Here is a 22,593-nt window from a genome sequence, read left to right on the forward strand (position 1 = left end):
TGATATCTTTGGATCTAGTACCCGCTATACATATACGATATAAATGCTTATACAAAATTTACTCTAATATCCTTTTTTAAAGTAGAAAAAAAATGAGAATTCTTTAGAGGAAATGAAAATTACACAAATAATGAAAAACTGAAAACAAAAAGAGAAATTTTTATTTGTTTAAGTGAAAATATGTGAATTAAACCACATATCCTTGCGATAAAATTCTTTCTAGTTAACTAAAGACAACAGTTTTATACCAGCTTTTAGTGTTTATCTATACTTCAACATGTACATGTAGTAGTTTATACAGGCTGGCTAGTATCAAAGTGCACTACTATATTCCACTGTATACGACTGTATTTGTAACAAGACGATCTGTGAACATCGTCTCGCTACACCCTGTTCGGAGTTATAGAGGCTTAAATTCAATTTCGACCGATTTTTTACTTTATAAACTAAATATCGAATTACAAAAGTTTATTGAAATCAAAACTGACTTTCAGGGCTGTAACAATGAGACGAGCTATATGCTATTCTCCGGGCCTTTAATTTATGTGAATGTGAGAGAAAATCGGTTTTTAAGTTGAACATTTGCATAACAGAAGAGAAACACCATTTTGTGCAATTGTTTTACATTTTTCTAAGTCCTTGAAGATGTGATTCCGAAATCTGAACAGATTATAGCTCATATAGATGTTTATAAGAAAACCCTTATTCTAAGGTTTCCAAATCATATTTGATAGTGCATCTTTTACAGGAACGGAGTTATACTGAAAATTTCAAAAAGTAAAAAAATCTGTGGAAATTGATTTTAAGACCCTATAAATCCGAACCGGTTGAGCTGTGAACATTATTTCCATACAAAAGTTTTGTCTGCTCATGAGGGCCAATACAATAAAATACAGCAGTGTACTTTGATAGGTGCCACCCTATGTATCGCTATTCACTCATATATGCAACAGTGTAGATGTTTTTTTTTTTATACTTTGTATTCATTTTGTATGTTTTTCTCTTTTCTTTTTTTGAGTACACAACTTTAGAAAAATGTGTACATATTTCTTTTTTATGTCAATTTTTTTTGTGTTATTTAAAAAGGAAAACCAATTGTATATTGATTTCAAATAAATAAAACCATTTTTACGTACGTTAAATTAGAACTTCAAATAAATTGGAAACAGTACAAGGAAATGAATAGTCAGGTTTGAATAGTATGAGATAAGAAGATTTTAGTTGGAACTAGAATAATTTTAATTGAAATTATGTTACCTTTAAAATTATGCGTGATATTTAAATCGTGTGCGCCTTATAAATTTTAAATTGCAAAATGGCTTAGCCTCAATTATACACGATCTAACGAAATGAAGTTTCAATGTGAATGGAGGTAGTATTGGTATAGTGTTTGAACACTTTACATTAGAAATATTTTCGGATTAAAATTCTAGTTCGGATTAAGGAAATTCCAAATTTTCAACCATTGTTGAGAGTATTCAAGCATTTCCTCATACAATTTAAAAAATAAGTCATTTATAAAATTTTAAGTACCTACCTATACCTAACTATTTTACGGATTTATTGGATTTGGATCTTAAGTACTAATTTGTAACCGAGCTCTTTCAGAATTTAAATCAACTAAATTTTACATTTAACTAAAAAATTAAATCAAAAATTTTAAATATTGTTGCCTTACCGACAGCATTGTATACGACAAGGGAGGTTATGTGATGGCACCAAATTTCGGAATTCGAGTTTTCGGTGAGAAAGCACTTCTCCATAGTAGAGAAACGTAAATAAACTATTTTTAGAGTGACGTCAGTCTGTCAGTCTGTGTATGAACGCGTGTATCTCAAGCCCGCCTGAACTGTTTTTGATGGAATTTTATATGTCAGTTTATTTTCGCTGTATCAGGGATTGTTCAATTTTGAGATACACCAGGCTTTGGAAACTGGACTTTTTTGCGGTCCGATTATATATTTTTGCTTTTATAAAAAGAAAATATCAACCAATTTCCTTAAAATTCTTTAAATTTAATATTTAAATTCTAAGTGCTAAAACAATGAACCTATAAATCTTTTAAAAACATCTGGGTTCGGAAACAGAACTTAGGGCAGATTTTACATTCTTTATCATATTTACGAAACGAATTGATGGGATTTTTTGGAATTTGATATTTGACCCCTAATTGTTTCCGAAACTAACTGGCTTTCTAAGGAATTCGGGTGGCACAAAGCTTAAACCAAAATTTACGTTGTGTTATTTAAAAGCTTGCGAACTTCCTTAAATTTGAAAGGAAGTGTTCAAAATGCATTTTCGTAATCTTCTGCAAACTAGGTAATACACATTGCGGTCGGCTATGTGCTGACCCCAACAGATTTTTTTTTTCAGTTGCTTTGCAAAACTCTGAATAGTTTAAATTTAAATTTTGTTACCACAAGTATATTTATTATGCAATAAAGGCAAAATTTTAAAAAATTTCACAAAAATAAAAAAAAAAAATAAATAAAATTCCAGCAATTATATTGAGTAGATTAAAGGATTTTAAGGATTTTTTTTTTTTTTTGGTTACCATGTCTTTCTAAAGATTATTTTTTTTTTATTGATTCAGAACAGCATTAATTCACAATAAAACTACCACAAATCTGCAATTTGCTTTAAACTTATGTAAATATAATTGCGTAAGAGAGCAATTACGTGTATACGTAAAGCTTTTAAATGCTTCAAAACCCAAATAACAAAAAAATGCACTTTTTAAAACCAAAAAGAGATTTATTTGGTAATTTTTTACTCTATTTAAATTCAAAATAATAAATACTCGTACGTACATATGTATGTGTATATATGCGAAAAAAAATCATGTGTAAATAATCCTTATAAAGTAAAATATTCGATGGCGTTTAAATCAAAAAACTCACGTTACGCAATTGAAAAAATACAAAAAGGATTGAGATTAAATATCAGTTGATAAAATTTTTTTTTAAAGAAAATTAATTAATTCCAATTTTTTTACAAAAAGTGAAACTTGGTAGACAACGAGTAGGTAAGTAAGTTATAAAACGCAGGCATGTGCTTTAACAATAAATTGTTTAATAGACTTTTGTGCAAGTACGTATTTTCGATGTAAATAACTCGGTAAACCTTCAGAAATTATTCAAGATTGATTCCTTCTTTGACTTCAATAAAATACCGAGGAACATTTCAACTGGTTTCATATTAAAAATCGAGGATCCATTTCTTTCAAGCGTTGAAATTCAAATGACGAATTAATTTTAGGTAGAGAAAATTGAAATTTTAGTCAGTCCGATAGGAATCAGGTAAAATCTTCAATAACACAATAGTAGAAAAACGTAAAAATTATTGTTAAATTTATGATTTCCTCAAATTTTTGTAAAAGTTCTTGTGAGATTACGAGAGAAATGTTTGAATCCAATATGGAAATTTTGAATTTAAGTTGAATAGTTCCGTGGAAGCAAGTGTTTGTGCTAGCAGTGCCACCCCTAATCGCCATCTATGAACAGCTAGATATAAGTTTTTAATAAAATTTTTCTCTCTGTACAAAATTTTATACTTGTTTACTTTTTATAGTTATAAACTTAACAATTTTTCACACCCCTTTAAAATACTGTTATAGTGTTATGTATGTCTAACCTTCTTTCACCTTTTTATATACCCAAAACGAATATCATCAATCTTTCTATCTCAAAACATTTTATATATGGGACTATCTGCAATCACGAATCTCATCCTCCACAATTTTGTTTTTTTTTTTTTAAATTTTCTTTTTACTTTTTCCTTATCAAGCAATTAATTACTTTTACTGTAGTTTATACCTTAAACCGTCATCTCAATTCACTACAAAATTGCGGTGGCTATTAAATAACCAGTTTTTTTTTTTATTTTTTTTTTGTAATCCTTTAAAGTTCTTTTTATATTTGCTGTATTTTAAATACACCTTTAATACATACGGAATAATTAATAAAAGGTTTTTCTTTCCTCTTTATAAACACACAATATGTTTTGTATGTGGGTTTGTATACCTTTTTATACATACATACATAAAAGGTTTTCATAATAAACTTTCCATTAGCATAAAATTTTCGGCTCATGCACACGAAATTGTGCTAAATGGTAAAAGAAAAGAAACTAAAAAAAAAAAAGCATTGTAAAATTCAAAAACAAAATGACTAACCACATTTTACCCAATAAACACGGTCTTTTAACGATAGTGAGAAATTGGCCGCAAATAAGGAACTACATGCACTAATGAAACACTTTTAGAGTGTGACAACGGATCACCAAACATTTAAAAACCATTGCTTTCTCTCTTATTTTGTTTGTTTTTTTGTTTTGCTTCCAAATTTGCATACGAATTTGCTAATGAATGTTCTTCTAATTATGTGGGGATTTTAAATGAAACAAAAAAAAAAAGAAGAGTTAACAAGAATGAGCCCAAAAGAAAAATGAAAAGAATAGAAAAACGCCAAAAATTATAAAAAATGGAACAAATTAGTTATTCGCAAGGATCAACAAAAAAAAGGGATTTTGTACGGCGATTTCTTTTCTCTGTTTATCAGGATCAGAACAATGAAATTGTTTGGGTAAATGAGAAGAGAAAATAAAAATGAATGTCATAATGAACAAAAAACAAGTAAAAACGTTTCAGTCGGTATAAACCGATTGAATTATACCCTGCACCTTTCGTTGTTGTATAGCAATTACTCAAACCTGTGAAACCATTCTATAGAAACTTTACGGTTGACCTATAACATACACACAACTGACAAGGTTCATGAATCTGACTTTATTATTTTTCCAAATATTTAAAATTAGCTTCTGGAGTTGTATGGCAGGTACCCGAACCTGTCAAGCAATTCCACCAAAACTTCAGAAATATCTTTAACCTATAATTGGACACACAACTGCCAAGTTTCATGAACCTGACTTTATTATTTTGCCGAATATAAAAAATTTGCGTTTGGAGTTGTATGGCAGCCACCCGAACCGGTGCAGCTATGCCATTAAAATTTTTAGAGCATATGTAGAATATAATTGGACACATGTATACAAAATTTTATATTTGTACCTTTATTAGTTTTTGAAATATTTAAAATAAACTCTTTGAATTGTATGGCAGCTACCCGAACCCGTTGTCCGAATTAGTCCAATAACAATAGGGCTCGTCCTTGGCACAAAAGAAACAACTTGTGAAAGTTTGGTGTCGATTGCATTATTCGTTTTTGAGTTATCGTGCGATCGGACGGACGGTCGGACGGACATGTCTAAATCGACGCAGAATTTTACGCTGAGCAAGAATATATATATATGTCCATAGCGCAGATGACTCCTTCAAGTAGTTACAAACTCCATACCAAAGTTAATATACCTTTCACGAAGTGCAGGGTATAATTAATAGGAGTAAAATGAGAATATGAGGAGAATAACGGTAATGAAATGAAAAAAATTTATTAAAAGTAATTTTTTTTTTTCTGTTTGTATGTCAAGGTTAGACAAATTAGCCCCATTTATGAGATCTTCAAGTATTTCATTATTTTTTTTTGTTTTATGATTTTCATTTACAATGACCAAGTAAAATTTTTGACACGCAATCTATTTAATTAAACGTTATTTTTCTATCCAGCTATTTCTATGAAAAACACTAATTAATAACTTTCATATTTTAAAAGAATTTTTGAAGTGAAATTAAAGAGGTAGAATTGAGTTGAATTTTTATTGAAGTTTGTGAATGTGTTTTTTGTTGTTTTATTAATAATTGTTATAATTCAAGAAAAGTGACATCTTCTTTCTTACAAAAATATCTTTATGTTTAGAAAGAATTTCAAATTAAAAGTTGTTTAATGGACTGCTGAACCTTCTTCCCTTTAGCAGAAGAACTGATAAGAAGTTGTACATTCATGACTGGGTATTATTAAAAAGTAAAAAGGGTGATTTCTTTTACTAACAAAAAAGGGAAAAAATTGTTAATTATTGAAAAATGTGGTAAAATTAGAAACTAAATTTAGTTATGAACTACTTGCAAATTTTTAGATGATACTGGGTCAAACAATAAATTGCCGTCTAAAAGGCCAAGTTGGTGGTCGGCCTCCTCACTGAACATTGCAGACTATGTTATCACTTGCACAAATTAGATAATCTGGGGACCGCTTGTGTAGATTTTAACATAATGAAGATGAGACAGCTAAACATATTATCTGCTTTTGTGAGAAGGCGATAAGTTCACAGATGATATGTGGTGGCGCATTCGGATTTCTCACCTCGGGAAATGGCGTTTGGACGAATCTCTAATTAAATTGAACGATAATTCCCGATTACGCAACGGTTGAAATTATTAACTTGAATATATAAAACTGCATTTCAGATCAACGAGTTTATTCAAAATCTTATTGTGTTTTTTGTCATAAAAAATTTAACATTAATATTCTAAACATAAACCAATTCGTACAAAGGTTTGCGCCTATATAAAAAAAATTTTTACATTTATAGCACTGTCTCTTATTGATTATAAATACAGTTGAACACGTTTAATTACAACACGTTTGTAAGCATATGTATTCTCTTTAATTATTCATACTACTTGTAATGCTTAACTGCAACTCGCTTAGTAACACAAAATATATAACCACACAAATTTTTAACAGTTTAATTCCTTAAATTTTTGTTAACTGCAACAATGTTAGCTTCAATGCATTATAAATCAGAATAAGGTTGCAACAACAAAATACAATAACAAACAATAGAAAAAATAATAAATAATACTGTCAAAATCAGTTAAATATGACAGGCGGCAACTGCAAAATTAGAATATAAACTAATTTTGAAGTTGCAGTTTGCGGTACAGTCTCATTGTGTGCGATTCGTTTTAATAGCCCTGAAGGTATATTTTTTTTGAAGTTCATTGTGTTAAGGCATATAGTTTATAGTGACAAGAAAAATATTTTTTTAATGTGAATATTTTCGCGTTCAATTATCTAATTTTAAAAATATTGGTGTGAATCTTCGTTTATTAAAATTTAAGTAAACAAAAAACCTTTGTCATAAAATTTAAGATTAAACTTTCTTAGTTAGGTATAATGTCCCCCACTTTCATTCTTAACTTTTTCATATTATGTAAATATTTTTGTAAAAATTATAAAACGTATAATAAAGTATTAAGGATTTTATACCATTTACCTAGAAAATATAAAATCACTTCATCTTAAAATGTCACAAAATCTCCTTCAATGTCTACCTTACTATCAAATTACGGAATTGAATTTACTGATTTTCTTCATCTTTTTCTTTCTTCCTCGAAAAATAGGATTTATTAAAATAAGGGTTGATTCCACTAATTATAAAATACTGAGATAACAGAGTGAAACTATATGTATACCCTGATTGTTTAAAATAGCACAGTATTCTAGATATTTTATTAATTACGCCCATATGAGCATATGTTCGAAGGGTATTATAAATTTACTTTGCGTTACTAACGTTGTGGAGCATATATGTCCTTGGTCAGTGTGGAATTTTTAGTCGGTTTACGTGTGCCTGCCTATCCGCTTGTTCACCATCACAGCGAACATTCAAAAACTTATTAAACTACGTTTTTACAAAAAAATTATTATAATTAACGCCAGAATCCTATTGAAATTGGATGTAATCAAGACAGTGGTTTGATTTCAATGCAAAAATATTATAAAAATATTAAAAAAGAGAAAGTAGATGGTATGAAATAGAGCAGGAAAACTCTTATAATAATTCATTTGAGTGAGTATCACAGAGTTGGCACTATCAAATCTACCTATACTTTTTTAAATTTTAAGAATTTACTGTATAGGAAATTTTTGACTGTATTACACTTGGTTATTTAAATGAAATTTTTGCAAATGGACAAGATCAAGTTTAAAATTATAGAATATTTTTTTTTAAATATATGTACACTAAAATTTGGTGGTTTATATTCGAAGTTTGTTCATATTAAGTTTGGAGGGTGTGTTTATTAAGAATTGTGTGGTCTTTATCTTAATTATTAAGCTAGGTTAAGGTTTTAAAAACGTTTTCAATATTTAGATTTTTAGAATTACAGTATGACCGCAAGTCTTGGAGAACTGCATAAGGCTTGAATTGCATAAGACCGCAAGTCTTATAGACCGCTCAAATGATTGGAAATAATTGATGTCCATTACCCTAGTCGGGAATTAATATATACATGAAACTTTTACAATTAAAACCTAGTAATTATTAGGACAACATTATTTGCTCCTTGAAATCAATTTCCAAAATTTAATAAATTAACATTTTAATTGTATTCAAGGCAAAAATTTGCAATTTTTATTCAAAATTTTGGTATTCTTAATTGTTATTTTCGTAATTAACAAATTAGATTTACTACAATAATGTCTGCACATTAAATTAAGTAATAAATATAAAAATTTTTTTTTCCATGCTTTATTTTAGGAAAATCTTCACGTTTTTATGATACCTAGAGGAATTTTAAGATGAAAAAATATTATTTTAGAGACCTTCAAATGAAATATTTTGCGCAGTAATAAAAATAAAAAATAAAATAAATTAACAAAATGAAAAGTAAGATTTTTGTTTTTGTCTCTTTTCTTTATATATGGGATCAGTCTGCAATTAAATCAAATTAAATTTTAATTAAATAAAAAATAATTTATTTATGATTATGAACTTCTAATTGATGTGCACATTTTTGTTGAATTTTTACATTAATTAATTAAATTAAATCTTACTTTGTATCAATTTTTAGTGCTCTAGTAATGCAACCTGTATTGAAAAACAATAAATTTAAAATGTAACATTTACGATTTAATTATAGAAAATGTAAAAAAAAAATTCAATACACATTAAATTTTGTAATTAGTTAAGTAGATTTTTACACAATGTTATACTTTCTGACCTTTGAGGATATTTTGAACAGAAAATTATCAATGTACTTGTGAAAATTTCCAACGTATATCATAAAAAATATTACAGTTTTTATTTTGGAGTTCTTGAAATTTATGAGAATAATAATTGTTTTGTATACGCTTTGGATTAAAACAGAAAATTTTTTATATTAGCTAAATGAGGTACTAGGTAAGGTATATATGTTAAAATATTCATGTTTAAGGATAAATTTCAAGGGTAAACTTGGGATACTGGATGTTGGGGGAGCACCCGGCCAGGCTGGGATAGTCCTTCAACACAACGTGTGGCAACTGTTGGGAAACGGACAAGAGGGAGACCATTTTTCAGCGAGTATCCGTCTCTGGGTGGGGCCAGACTGGGGTTGTAAGAAATATCAAATATTAGTATCAGAAATTAAGATAGATTCCTCAAGAGTACCGGATGGCTTAGATAGACTACCAGATCGTCTGAATGACGTTCAACCAGCCAACCGCCCAACCAAGGGTAAGCTTATTAGTAAACAGAGTAGAGGAAAATTTATTTTTATGACTTTAATCCACTTGAATCAAGTTACAAATCGACAAAACGTCAAAAAACATCAAAAATTAGCTTATGTTCACTTACTTCTTAATGACCCAACTGAAACAACTGTGAAACTTATCAATCCATATTCTGTATAAGAACAATAAGGTAACTTGTATGTTATTCCTGAGACTTATAAGTCTTCCTTGAGAAATCTCAATTAAAATCGGCCATACAAAAAAAGTACGGCATTGAAATAAAAACGTACTCCACCTCATTTCATTGCCTGATTACTATATACATTAAATTGATTTCATATCTACATATTGTAAGATGAATTACCACATTTAGGTATCTATTGTTAATGTCTAGTCAAAAATTAATGTAACGATTAAAATTATATCCATAACAATATTACAATATTTTCAATTCGCATTAATTATTTATTTTTAAATTTATTAGTCAATTTTCTTTTGATAATACACCTAAAGTGAAAATTTATTACACATTTTAACATTATCCAACTTTTTCATTTTACTACACAAATTAGAGTCTCGAATACCATAACAGTGTTATAGTACAAAAATTACTCTTCTTTATTATATGTAAGTATGTGTGTTGTTTTAAAAAGTTTTCTCATAAAATATGTAAGGCATGTTTTGCATATAAATTTAAATGAGTTATTTAGTAAAGAGAAGGATCAAATTTAATCAATATTAAAAGAGTTAGTAAAACAATTATTTTATATAGAAAAAGAGAAAAAAAATTTTTGCATGATTGTTTATTTGTGCCTATAAGTGAAAATTGGTTAATAACAAGTTTTTCATTAGTTTTTACTTTGTTTACTTTAACATTTTCGTTTCTTTAAATTTTCTCAAAAAAAAAAGAGCAAAATTTCAAAAGAGAAATAACAATAAATAAGAGATCAAAGTCAAATAAAATAAATGTAAACAAATTTCTTCAAAAAGTTTTGAATGTATGAGGAATGAGTGAATAAAATTGTTGAGGATTTTAAGCCCATTTCAAAAATCAACAGATTTCAACAGAAAGGCAACTGCAGAACAATATTTTGATTACGTTTTACACATATTGCTGAATTTTTTATAGCCAATTTGGGCGATGTGTCAGTACGGAGACGAAATAATCCCGAGGAGTCTTGTTTACTAATCCTCACGCTCTACTAATTCGAATAACTCTTAGAAATTAACCATCTTTAGCCGAAGTGATCCTCAGATACATTTCCATTTTTTGTTTGTTGTTTGTTTGTTGTGGCCTTTAATCAGGATTCAAATGTCATATTATGATTTATTCGCATTTATATTTTTAATTGACATTAAATTTTAAAAAGAAATGTGATCCAAATATTGCTAATTTATGAATGAAACAACGCTGTATTACTTCAGCTTTTGGAAAAAGAATCCAGAAAATTATTTTTAAAAGGATTCGTTATCTCTTAATAATTATGATGAATAACTGTGTTATAGAAATATTTTAAAAGTATGGGAAAGCAGAGGTCCTCGTCTACTACCAGATGATTGTTTTTTATTTTTATTTTAAATAACTTTCTTGTTAACACAATCAATTTAATCCTTAAAATTCGTTAATAATTTAAATTTTTTTTTAAGGAGTAATTTAAGGCAATTTAATTCATAAAAAATATATTGATAAATTGCTTGGAAATCAATAATAATCTTTTAACTTTTCTTAACAAGAAGGGTCAAATTTTTTTTTTTTTACTTTCTTATTTTTCTTTTGTGTGCTGTAACTGTTGAGCATATACCACAAAAATCTACTATCGAAATCATAAAATCAATATTTTGAACCCTTATTAACTGTAAACTTTTGGAAAATTAAGTGTATTTAGATCATGTTGAAGTTTTGCCCATTTTATTTTTCAACAAAAACTTTTTTCGGAAATTTTGTTATAAGTATATATGAGTTCAAAATATGTGTATCTATATATATATATATATATATATATATATATATACATTTATAATGAAAACCATGGCACACTCATAAACAGTTTCTTTATAATATCCTTTAGGGAAATTATATCCTTCGATTTATCCAAATCAGTCACACGCTATAGGATAAGGGATAAAAGTGTTCTTCTCTCCAACTTCTTTTGTTTTCAATTTTTTGTTTTTATGTAAATATTTTGTTTTCTTTTTGTACTTTTTCTTAGGAATATTATGGAAAAATCCTTTTGTTTTGCCTTTTTGTTATAAGCATTATCTTATATTTTACTTTTGAGCCAGAGTATACAATAGAATTTTTTTTAGAAAGTACAGAGTGTCGAGGATGAGTGTATTACAATTAAGAAAAATTTACAAAGCGGTTAATAGCATGAAGTTTCATCGGGCGCATCTAAAATGATAGGCTCCAGAAATTTTTGTGTCTCGAGTAATATTAGCTAATTTATAATGCTATTGTAGGACTCTTATGGTCATTTTACTTTTTCGCATGGTTTTCAAAATTTTATTGATACTTTCTTTCCTTTCCCTTGATAATTTTAATTTCTCGTAATTCTTACGATATTAAGCTAATAAATGTAATTACAATTATCTAGAACAATTCATCCATAAGCCATTATCGAGTTTATACCAAAAAATAAAAATAATTGACTATTATTAACTTGGCAATGTAAAATTATTTATTGTGATAGTTAACACTCTATACCTAAATATATATATATTATTTAGACGTAAATTATCCATTAGAATGGAGCTTGTTAAATATATAGACTATTTATATACATAATGTAGTATAATATAACCTGTTTATACATACAAACATACATACATACATACACTGTTGATGGCATCAATCAAGTATTGTGAATTAAGTAATAAAATTTTGTGGAGTGCGAGGTGCTTAACATTATATACGCAATAATCGTTTACTTTTTTAGCACAATAAACTTGCGAAACGCATTTTTCAGTCTAACCAAGAATCTGCTTGAAAAACTTATTTCAAGTTTTTGAATTCAAAACAATTCATCAAGTTTTTGAATTCAAATGAATTGCGTTACAAAGAAACGACCTATTTTAGAAGTAAACTTTTAAATACATTTCCCTTTTTAAAAGAATAAGATCATAACTAAACTACAATTGCAGAAATAAATAGACTAAATTCTTTGATCTCCGACTGATCTTTTTAAAACTATATAACAGTTAACCGTAGGATTTCATTCTTACTGCTTCCATTAATTTCAATTCAATTCCTAGATATATGCAATAATGCTTTATATTAAGAGTTAAAAGCAAATATTTTCGCTCATTTAAAGAGAACTTGTCACTTTACAAATCACTGATTTGATCTTATTGTACTCGCTTTGCTTTTTTGCTGATAAGAAATAAATTTATGATACAAACTCCTGTATTTTTAGTTTTCATTGTACAACATCATGTATAGTTATGCTGTTTTCTCTCAAAATAATTTTTCATTATGATGTGAATAATGTATAATATTATGTGGGTATGTAAACACTACACACATAATAACCACGTTTGTACATGAGTATATTGTATATATACAAAAATATTTATACACCTACATGAATAAATAAAGGGTATAATATATTACTTAATTCTATATAAAATGTTATACATGAAAATGATATACAAATTATATACTCATTCAAACATAATGTACATATAAACAGTAGATGTATATATCTCAAAAGATATTATATTCTGTTATATAAAATGAGAAAGTATAACATTATTTACTTTTATACATATACGTAAACTTGTTCATATCATTTACGTGAAGAATGTGCGTATATTCTTTTTAATGATATTAAACATTTAATGTGTATACTTGTTGTGCATATTTACAGGCACTTAAAAGAAATCGTATTAAATGTGTTACATATAAAAATAATGATTGTTTCAATAATCAGAGAATTAGAGATGAAATTAATTTAATTCAATGCATTCTGGATATTTTTGTTTTATTTTTAGTTTTGTGTATTAAAAGAATATAAAGAAAAATTGTTTATGTAAGCACAATATAACAATATAGAATAAAGAAGTATACAGTGTATAGTTATAGTGCATAAATTATTTTTGACTTTTGTAATACTAAATTATTCCGAGTTAATTTTCCAGTTGAATTAGTTTTCCTTTTAATATAGATATCCGTGTATAGTAATTGCTTAATTGTAATTGAGTTACAGTAATATTCGACATAATTTTTTGGAATTATATTTTGAAATGTTTTGAATCAGTAGCAATTTAGTCCTGTTCTAATATCTGAACAGGACTTTTGCCATATTAAATATATAGAATTTGTATCAGAAAATGTATAAGCATTTAAGAAATATTCCGCACTCTTTGTAATTCATTTTCGCTTAAGCTCCTAATGCGACTCAAATGGACATTTAAAATAATTTTTTTACTGGCATTTTATAAGTTTTCGGACATTTCAAATCAACAAGTACAAATATAAATTTCAAATTAAAAACTTTGAAAAAAAATGATTTGCAATTCTTGAAATGGAGGATAATTTTGTTCAAGAATTTTTTAAATATTTTGGGTATAAGAAATTAACAAAAAGAAATTTTCTCGGGGGAATTTTTAAAGACTTCTTGCTCTTGAATAGAAATGTGTGCCTGTATTAAATAAAAAATTATTAAAAGAACCAAAGAGTTATAAAACTATCGGTTTTATAGTTACAAAACTATTTAAAAAAAATATGGATTTAGGTATAAACAGAAGCAAACCAGTGCCTTTTAATGAAAATACCAAGTTCCACGATTATTAAAATTAAAGTTTTTATCATGTTGGAGTGAAGAAGGAAGTGAAATCTGTAGTTCAATCCTGTGTTTAAGATTGAATATTGCAAAAAATTTACCCTGTACCTAAGATTCCCTTGTAATAATTATTAATCTTATAGTACATAATTTCCCTACACAATAAATTATACAAAATTTTTCATTAAAATACTAAGAAAATTTACAGCAACAGCGAAAAAGAGTTTTTTAAGAGTAAATTAGGAGTAATTTACAGTAGCACTTGCTAATAACTTTTATGTTGCCCTCTCTACTGTTTGTATAGAATTAAATTTGGTAATAATTTTTTAAATTGTTAAAGTAAAAGAGCATAAAATTTTAAATTTATAAAAACAATATATATAAAAAATAATTTATTAAAGTTTTCAGAAGTTATTGCTGTCGTGAGAACGATAAAATAAACGCTTACCATATCATTTTTTAAATTTTATTTCAAAATATATAAAAATTCCCTTTTAACTAAATCCGTTTTAGGTGTTCCAACATAACATTTACTTTATACATAAGATTTATTTTACATACATTTTAGTTAACATATGCAAAATTCTTCTATATTTACACAAACAAACAATTTTATTTGTATAAAATAACAATAAATAAGAATACAAAATGTTAAAAAATGTACACATTAAAAATTTACAGAGAATACACTTTTCTTTGTTTATTTAACAATATAATGGAAAAGGGGGGGGGGGGGGGGAGAGAAAAATTAAAAGAGGATGCATATATAAAAAATTTTGTATAACATTATATTTTCTCTAATAATGTTACACATCTTAAGCATAATTTCAAATTATATTGTATAAAATACTGAAATAATAAAGAAAATTTGTATGTTTGTATGTGTATTGCTATGTTTCTACAATTTTGTTAAATTTAATCTTATGCGACTTTTGAAGAATTTTATTAGAAGTAAAACAAATGGAAAAAAAAAACATAATATAAACAAAATTTTCTTACAAAAATAAGAAAGGATAAAATATTTCGAGAATTTAAAATATTAATAAGGGCTTTAAATTTGTTATACAGAATTTTAAAGCATTGTAAATTGTTTATGCAAAAAAAACAAACAATTGTCAAAATTTAGTATAGAATTGTGCTACAATTTCAAATTGAGTTGTTATAACAAAATACGATATTGCAACTATATAAAGTACCAATGAAATTTATTATACGAACAAATGCCGAGAAAACACTTTTGGTTGTTGTAATAGCGAGTACTAGCTTGTTTTAATTTTTATCATTCAATTATTGTTCAATTTTGAAAGCTTGTGAACAAAATATTTGAATCATTGAATTGAGGAATTTTATGGTAAAAAATAGGTGAACTATTAATGTAAAACATTGATCCCGTAAATTACTTTTATGTTACTACAATAATTATTTATTTATTTATTTATTTATTTGATAATTCATCTTGAAATGAGTCTAATTGCCCGAACAGAGTATAATTTTATTGAAAATTCCAAGATTATAATGAAAGTAAAATTCAAAAATAAGCAATTCATGTAACACAAAAGCTTTTTAAACCTATAAATAACAAGTAAATATATACCAGAAATTATAACAAAATTCATATCGTAAAAATTAACTGAATATTTTATTTTCTTGTTTTATTAATAAATTTTTATAATTATTTTAGATTGAATTCAAATAATAATTTTTTTTAATTCGCTGGTTACTAATCCCCTTAATTTCCTTAGATAGCTTATATATATGCAATATTATATAAGATGTGACATATATAAAATCTTAAGCGCGACGTGATGGTGCGTAAGAGTGTTTTTTTTGCTCTGTTTTTTATTGTTTGTAATTGTTTTATATTTTTGTTATACATTTTGGCCTAAATTTGTATATCATAAGTTACAGTTGAATGAAACCAGCTGTAATATAAGGTGTTTTTAAGTTGTTTGTGAATTTTCCTGCTTATTAACTTAAATTAGCTACAAGCAATTTTGCTACCTTTAATTGTTCATTAATATGCTGATCCGATGTTAAATTGTGATCCTATTAATTGACATTAATATACCAAGACACTTGCATTACGTCACTTGTGATATTCTTTTTAAACATTATGTATTTTATTTTCTTGGTATTGACCGTCACAAACTTATGCTTGTTCATCCAGTTTTGTACTAACAGCATATTTTCATTTATCATTTGCTCCAATTTTTTAGACGACGTTTCACTATGAACAACAGTCCTGATCATCTGCATACATGAAAGAATTTCCGTATAGTTTTAGCTTGAGTTATCTACTCATGTAGCGCGAAAACAGTGATGGACGCAACGAATTTTCTTGACTACATATTGCACGGCAATGCTTACAAGGTACATAAATCAATTTCAACCTAATTTTTCTTAATTATCTTCTATTTTAGATTTTGTGAAAATATTTTTGCAATAGAAATTTAAAAAACAGATCTAATCAGAAATTACTAGATCTAATCTCATATGACTGTGAATTTTACAATAAAATTTTAACAATATAATTACGCCCCCAAATTTATGCAATTTTCTATGTTAATCATTTTAATAAGTTCTATAATTTTATAAGTGCTACAAAACAAATTTAAAGTAAATTAAAATACAAAATCGTTAAATTTCATTTATAAAAACATATATCGACGGCTTATTAAGAAAACCCCCTATATCAAAATATAAGAAAAAATTTTAAAATATTTTACAATTAATAGAAAAAATTTACCAAATTCAAAATTATCTTAAAGAAAATGGTGGAGAGTAAATATTTTCAAATTTTTTCCAAATAATTTCAAAATTTTTAAAATGGGATAGAGAATAGCCCCATAAGCCTTTGATATGCAATTATATCAAGTGCCTTTATAAATATCACTTATTTAGACGCCAAAGTTTTTAGTTTAATCACTAAATTTTTCACTCAATTTTGGCCTATATACAAACCAATTAAATACTAAGGACCTACGTGTTTTTCTTGCAAAATTTAAAAATATCAAAAAAAACAATAAGTTTTGTAATTTTACAATTTACTTTCTAAGCGTATTATGGAAGTCTTTATAAATTTTTTTTTGCCAATCTAAATTGACTGCATACCAGTAAAAATCAAGACAAACTACAAAAAAAAAATCAAAGCGTCAAAAAACAAGAAAAAAAATCGGGTTACCAGAAAAAACAAAAAAAAAACCATAAGAGGCAAAGAAAAAAAACGACAAGAGACGAAAAACCATAATGGTTGTTAGATATCCTGACTACTGCAAAATATAAAAACCAAACAAAAAAAAAAAACACAAACAAAAAATCAAAAGTTAAAAAGTTTAGGAAGGCAAACACTGTTAACTTTCTAAAAGATAAACAGGGCACGTACTACAGAATTACTCATCCGATTTTATTCGCTTTCATATTCTTGGCAAAAAAAAAAAATTTAAACAGTTTTAAGGATAACAGAATATAACAACAAAAGAAAAGGTTATAAAAGATGAAATTTGTATGAACGCTTCTTTTGTAAGTGTAAATTTAACTTTTAGTCACAAAAAAAAAAAATAAATGCAAATTTTAACTACGTTTACATAATCTTGAATGGTTTTAAATTAACTTAGAAATCTCAATTTTTCCATAATCCTTTTATATTTTTAAAATAAACAGGTTGTACTAGAATAATGGAAAAATTATATTATGGTCGTATGGTACGTGTTGCGTACCTATTTACAATTTTGATATTTAAAAATTTATTTTAGATTGTGCGAGATCTCCCCATTATCCTATTTTTTTAATAATTATTGCCATTATTTACTAACATTATGATATTTGGATTAAAGCCTCTTGTAACCGCGAAAATTTGTATCTTACCCAATATATGTAGCGATTATGAAACTGGGAAATTTTACAAATTTCCTCTAAGTCAACTTTAATATCGTTCCTTAAATCTTATTAAAAAAGGTTAATTAAAATTTATTTTTAATGGTGTATATGCTTTTAAATATTTGACAAATGAAGCATAAATTTCGTAAACGTAATGGAAACGGTGTGTTTCCAAATCACATATACTATACGGTTGACACACCATATTGTACAGTTGAATATAAGTTTTTTTCGGTTCCTTTATCACATAATGAACATAATATGAATATATACATATATATTAATAACAATGTACATACACACTTATTACTTTTAGTGTAACTGGGTAATAAAAACTAAAAGAATTTTCTTCTTTGTATTAAGCGTTATCCTCTAATATGTGGTAATGTAAAAAAAAGAAGAATTTCGGATACTTTTAAGAATTGCTTTTGTGAATCAGAGAATCCGAATAGATAATAAAGATATAAAGGTATGTATATTGTATGTATGGATGTCGAAAGGTGTAAATTTAACTCTAAATTTTATGACATAAAGAAAAGTTGAATTGAATAAAAAAGCATTAGCACGTACCAGAAAAAAATATGGAGCAAAAAGTTTGAAAAGTTGCTTGATTGAATTTGAATACTTGTTTTTGTGATTTGTAAATTTTGTTCTTTTCTGATGCTTGTTTCTTTTCAATCACACCAAATTCTTCATATAGAGTTTTCAATTTCTCTATATTATTGTTAAAAAAGCGTAAAGAAGGTATTTTCCCGGAGATGTCAGTTTATTGTCGTGTTTTTTGGAGCCGATAAGTTGATTAATTTTAGAGAATAATTTAAGCTTTTCTGAAAAATCATATTAAAGAAGCCTCAATATTTTAAGAGGTCCCGCTTTGCATTCATTTGGAATTGTCTTAAATATAGAAAAATGTTCACCCCTATTGTAAAATTTTCACAATCTAGAATCATAAAGCTTTACAAGTATGTATATTAAAATATCACTTTGAAAATAGTAAAAGTTGGTTTCCTTTTCAGGCTGTTTATGTAGAGCAAATACATCAATTGAATTAGAAAACAACATTATTTAAATCAAATGAAGGTATATGAAGAAAACCTTAAGAAAAGCTTAAATTGAAGCCAATAGATATCAGTATTACTCGTACGAACTATCTAAATTCAGCTCGCAGATATGAGAAAGTATTCAGGTGCAGATATGAGAGGTGTTTTCGAACTACAGCATGTTGAAAACAAAGATACTAGATTCTTCTTGCAAATAAATAAATGGGCATAACTTTGGAATTAAACAACATAGAGAAACGAAATACGGACTTTGACAAGCCGTAAAATGCAAGATACGGCTTGTCAAAGTCCGTATTTTTGTTTTTTTTTCGAAATTTTTTTTTACAAAACTCGGAATTTCTCGAAAATTTTTGTTATTATTTTTTTTTTCGTTTTTTTCGATGCCCTACAATAACATCTAAAAGTCAACTCATATAACAGGTTCCTCTATCTCTCATAGTTTTGCTAATCATAGCACATGCGAACACCCTGTATACAAAACGAATTTTAATCTCAAATGTTTATGTTTCAAATATTTACGAGTAAAATTCTGCGTTTTTATATTTGAAAAGTTTAATCGTTTACCCTAAAGGTATTTTGCATAATACGAGTTCAAAATATTAAAAAAGGAAGACATGTGTGACTAAGAATTACCTATATAAAATAATAAAATTTTACATGTACAAAATTTATTTGAAATCATTTAATTTAATTATTTAATATATGAAATCAATAAACCCTACAATTCTTGTCTTGCTTAACAAAAGAATTAACTACATTAACAAATGAAAAATTCTTTTATTTTATATTGCCTCTGAGAGAAAATTCTGTATAGAATTTTATTCTCTTTCAGTGAAATTTAATCAAATAATAGTATTATTGTCACTATAACATGAACGTGCCTTGGTTCTCATTCTACTTCTCATATTTTCTCTATTTTCAATAACATGTTCAATGTATGCATGCATGTAAAATTTTCTATTCTTTCACACTTTTTACTTTTTACATTTTCTATAGCTATTATTTGTGCTTTTCAATTGAGAATTATCTACCTACACAATATACACATACATATGCGTATATACTTTTAAAAAAAATATTTTTCATATAAAATTCATTTACAAAACGTGCTTGTCATTATTTAAAAAAATAAATTGAAGAAAATAACAAAAGCATCTTTTCAATATTCTTAAAATATTGAAAGGATCTAAAGGTATTTAAGGGAATTACGAGTATGAAGGTGAAGGAACAATTTGAAAAGTTTTAAACTCAAGAAATTAATGCATTAGAATAATATAACTGTTATCTTGTTATACTCATGGGTATTATTTAATTTTCTCTTTCTAACAATTTTATTCAATAGTGAAACAAAAGGACAAGTAGTTACTTTTGATTCCAAGTTTTCATATTTTCAAGTAAAATTTAAAGTTTTTTTTTTGGAATTCAAAAGATTGCTATAGAGTTCATTAAAATATCATTGATTTGAAGTAGGTTTACTTTGAATTATGAAATTAAGATATTGAATTGTCAAATGAATTGATTATTAAATTCAGTGTGATATTAATACATTGAGTCTTTTTAATCTTGTGTAATTCCACGTGCAAAAATTTAAATCTAAATCCCAAGTTTTCCTGTCAAATTAAATATTAATTTATTTTTTATTATTTTTTTTTTTCAAGATCGGTTCATTCCACAATGCAAGAGATGGCAGTGGTTAGGACAAAGTTTTTAAAAGAAAGAAAGACGGGCTAAATGTGTTAAATGCGTTGGTAAGAATAAAACTGAAAAGTGTAAAAAGAAAGATAATTTTCAGGCCAAGTTCAAAAAGTGCTATGGGACACAATCTGCTATTTACTGAGGGTGTTTAGTGGCTAAGAAATTACAAAAATGGAATCGGCCAAAATTGATCCAGGGCAATAATGAAACGACCCCAAAAATAATTAATACTTTTACATCAAAAAATGGTGCTACATACTCACACGTAGCTTTCAAAATTGGAGAAGATTATAGAGATAAGAGACCTAAGAAATGCATTAAACCTTAAAGAAATTCACAATGGCATAATGCAAATGATGCAAGACATGGATAATAAAAATATACTAAGTTATATCTAGAAACCCCAAAGCGATTTTTGAAAAATGTCAGTAAATAAGATACGAATTGTAAAACACTAATGGCGTTCTAAGTTAAAAACATGAATTCGAGGCGAATTGGAGGTTATTCTTAGAGCTAAAAATATCTCTGCATGTCCATTGTCAGAAATAAACACACTTTGAGAAGGATTTGAATGTACTGGGTTATAAATGCTACAGAGTACCTTATCCTGGCCAGTCAAGAAGACGTAGTGCTAGGTTAATTAAGAAGACAATAAAGCATAACGCATAATCCAAAATAGGGACGAAGGAAGTCAACTCGTTGTGGTTAAAACTAAGCAGAAGTTCAATGTTGGTTAACATAAAGAAAGTTTTACCATTTTCGAATTCAATTGAATTGCTCTCAAGTTTGCTAATTTTTTTCATTTATTTTTTTCATTCTTTTTTTTACATAATTGTCATGTCACAGTAAAGTAGTTTAAATCAAAGCGACAACAATGATCACAATGCATAATATTTGTATTTTTGAATTGAAAATGTGCACGTATTGAAAACACTATTTATAGCTGCGGAACTAATTCGTTTTCATGCAGATTTCAAAATTTTGACTTCTGTTTTATTGCTATTAGACCATATTTTGGAGCTCAAGGACCATATTTTGAAGCTTTTGGATAAAATTCGAAAATAATACTAAAACTCAATAGTTTACTCTTGAAAAATTCTTTAAATTCTTCAGTTTTTCTAATAAAATAATTTTCACGTAAATTATTATTCAAAATAAACTTTCAATTATAAAGATTATTACATTAATATGGGTATATGTGTATACATTTAAGTGTTCCTTACTGACATTGCCATTTCATTTATCATCTAATATTGCTAATGTTTCGCTTCTAATGCATTTTAATAACTCACCACTGTAAATACAACAAATACAATAATATACGATTCTAAATATTAAATAATGTGAAAATTTTTACAGACAAAGGATCTCAATTAAAATTAACTAAATTCCAAATATTATTCTTAAATTAATTTGTACAACAAAAATAACAATAACAACAAAAAAGAAAACAAAAATAGCATATCTATGTCCTTTTTATAAAATCCCAGAAAAAAAAAAAACAAAAACAAGAAATAAAATATGAAAAAAATAAAAATCAAAAAGCCGTTTTCCCTTAAGGATTCAATATTAACTTTTGTTTATTTTTTTTTTTATAATATTAGTCCAAGTAAAAGTAAAGAAGAAAATAACAAAACAAAAAAACGGAGAAAAAACTGAACTTAATTAAGGATCAAAAATACTATTAACATTTTTTTTTTAAAACGTTTCGTGCTTATACACATTATGTTGTTCGTTATCTTCTTTAAGAAAAAGGAAACTCCAGTTCAGTAAGGATAAAATAAAAAT

This window comes from Condylostylus longicornis, unplaced genomic scaffold (assembly GCF_029603195.1).
Source record: "Condylostylus longicornis isolate FDR11 unplaced genomic scaffold, ASM2960319v2 ptg000085l, whole genome shotgun sequence".
NCBI lineage: Eukaryota > Metazoa > Arthropoda > Insecta > Diptera > Dolichopodidae > Condylostylus > Condylostylus longicornis.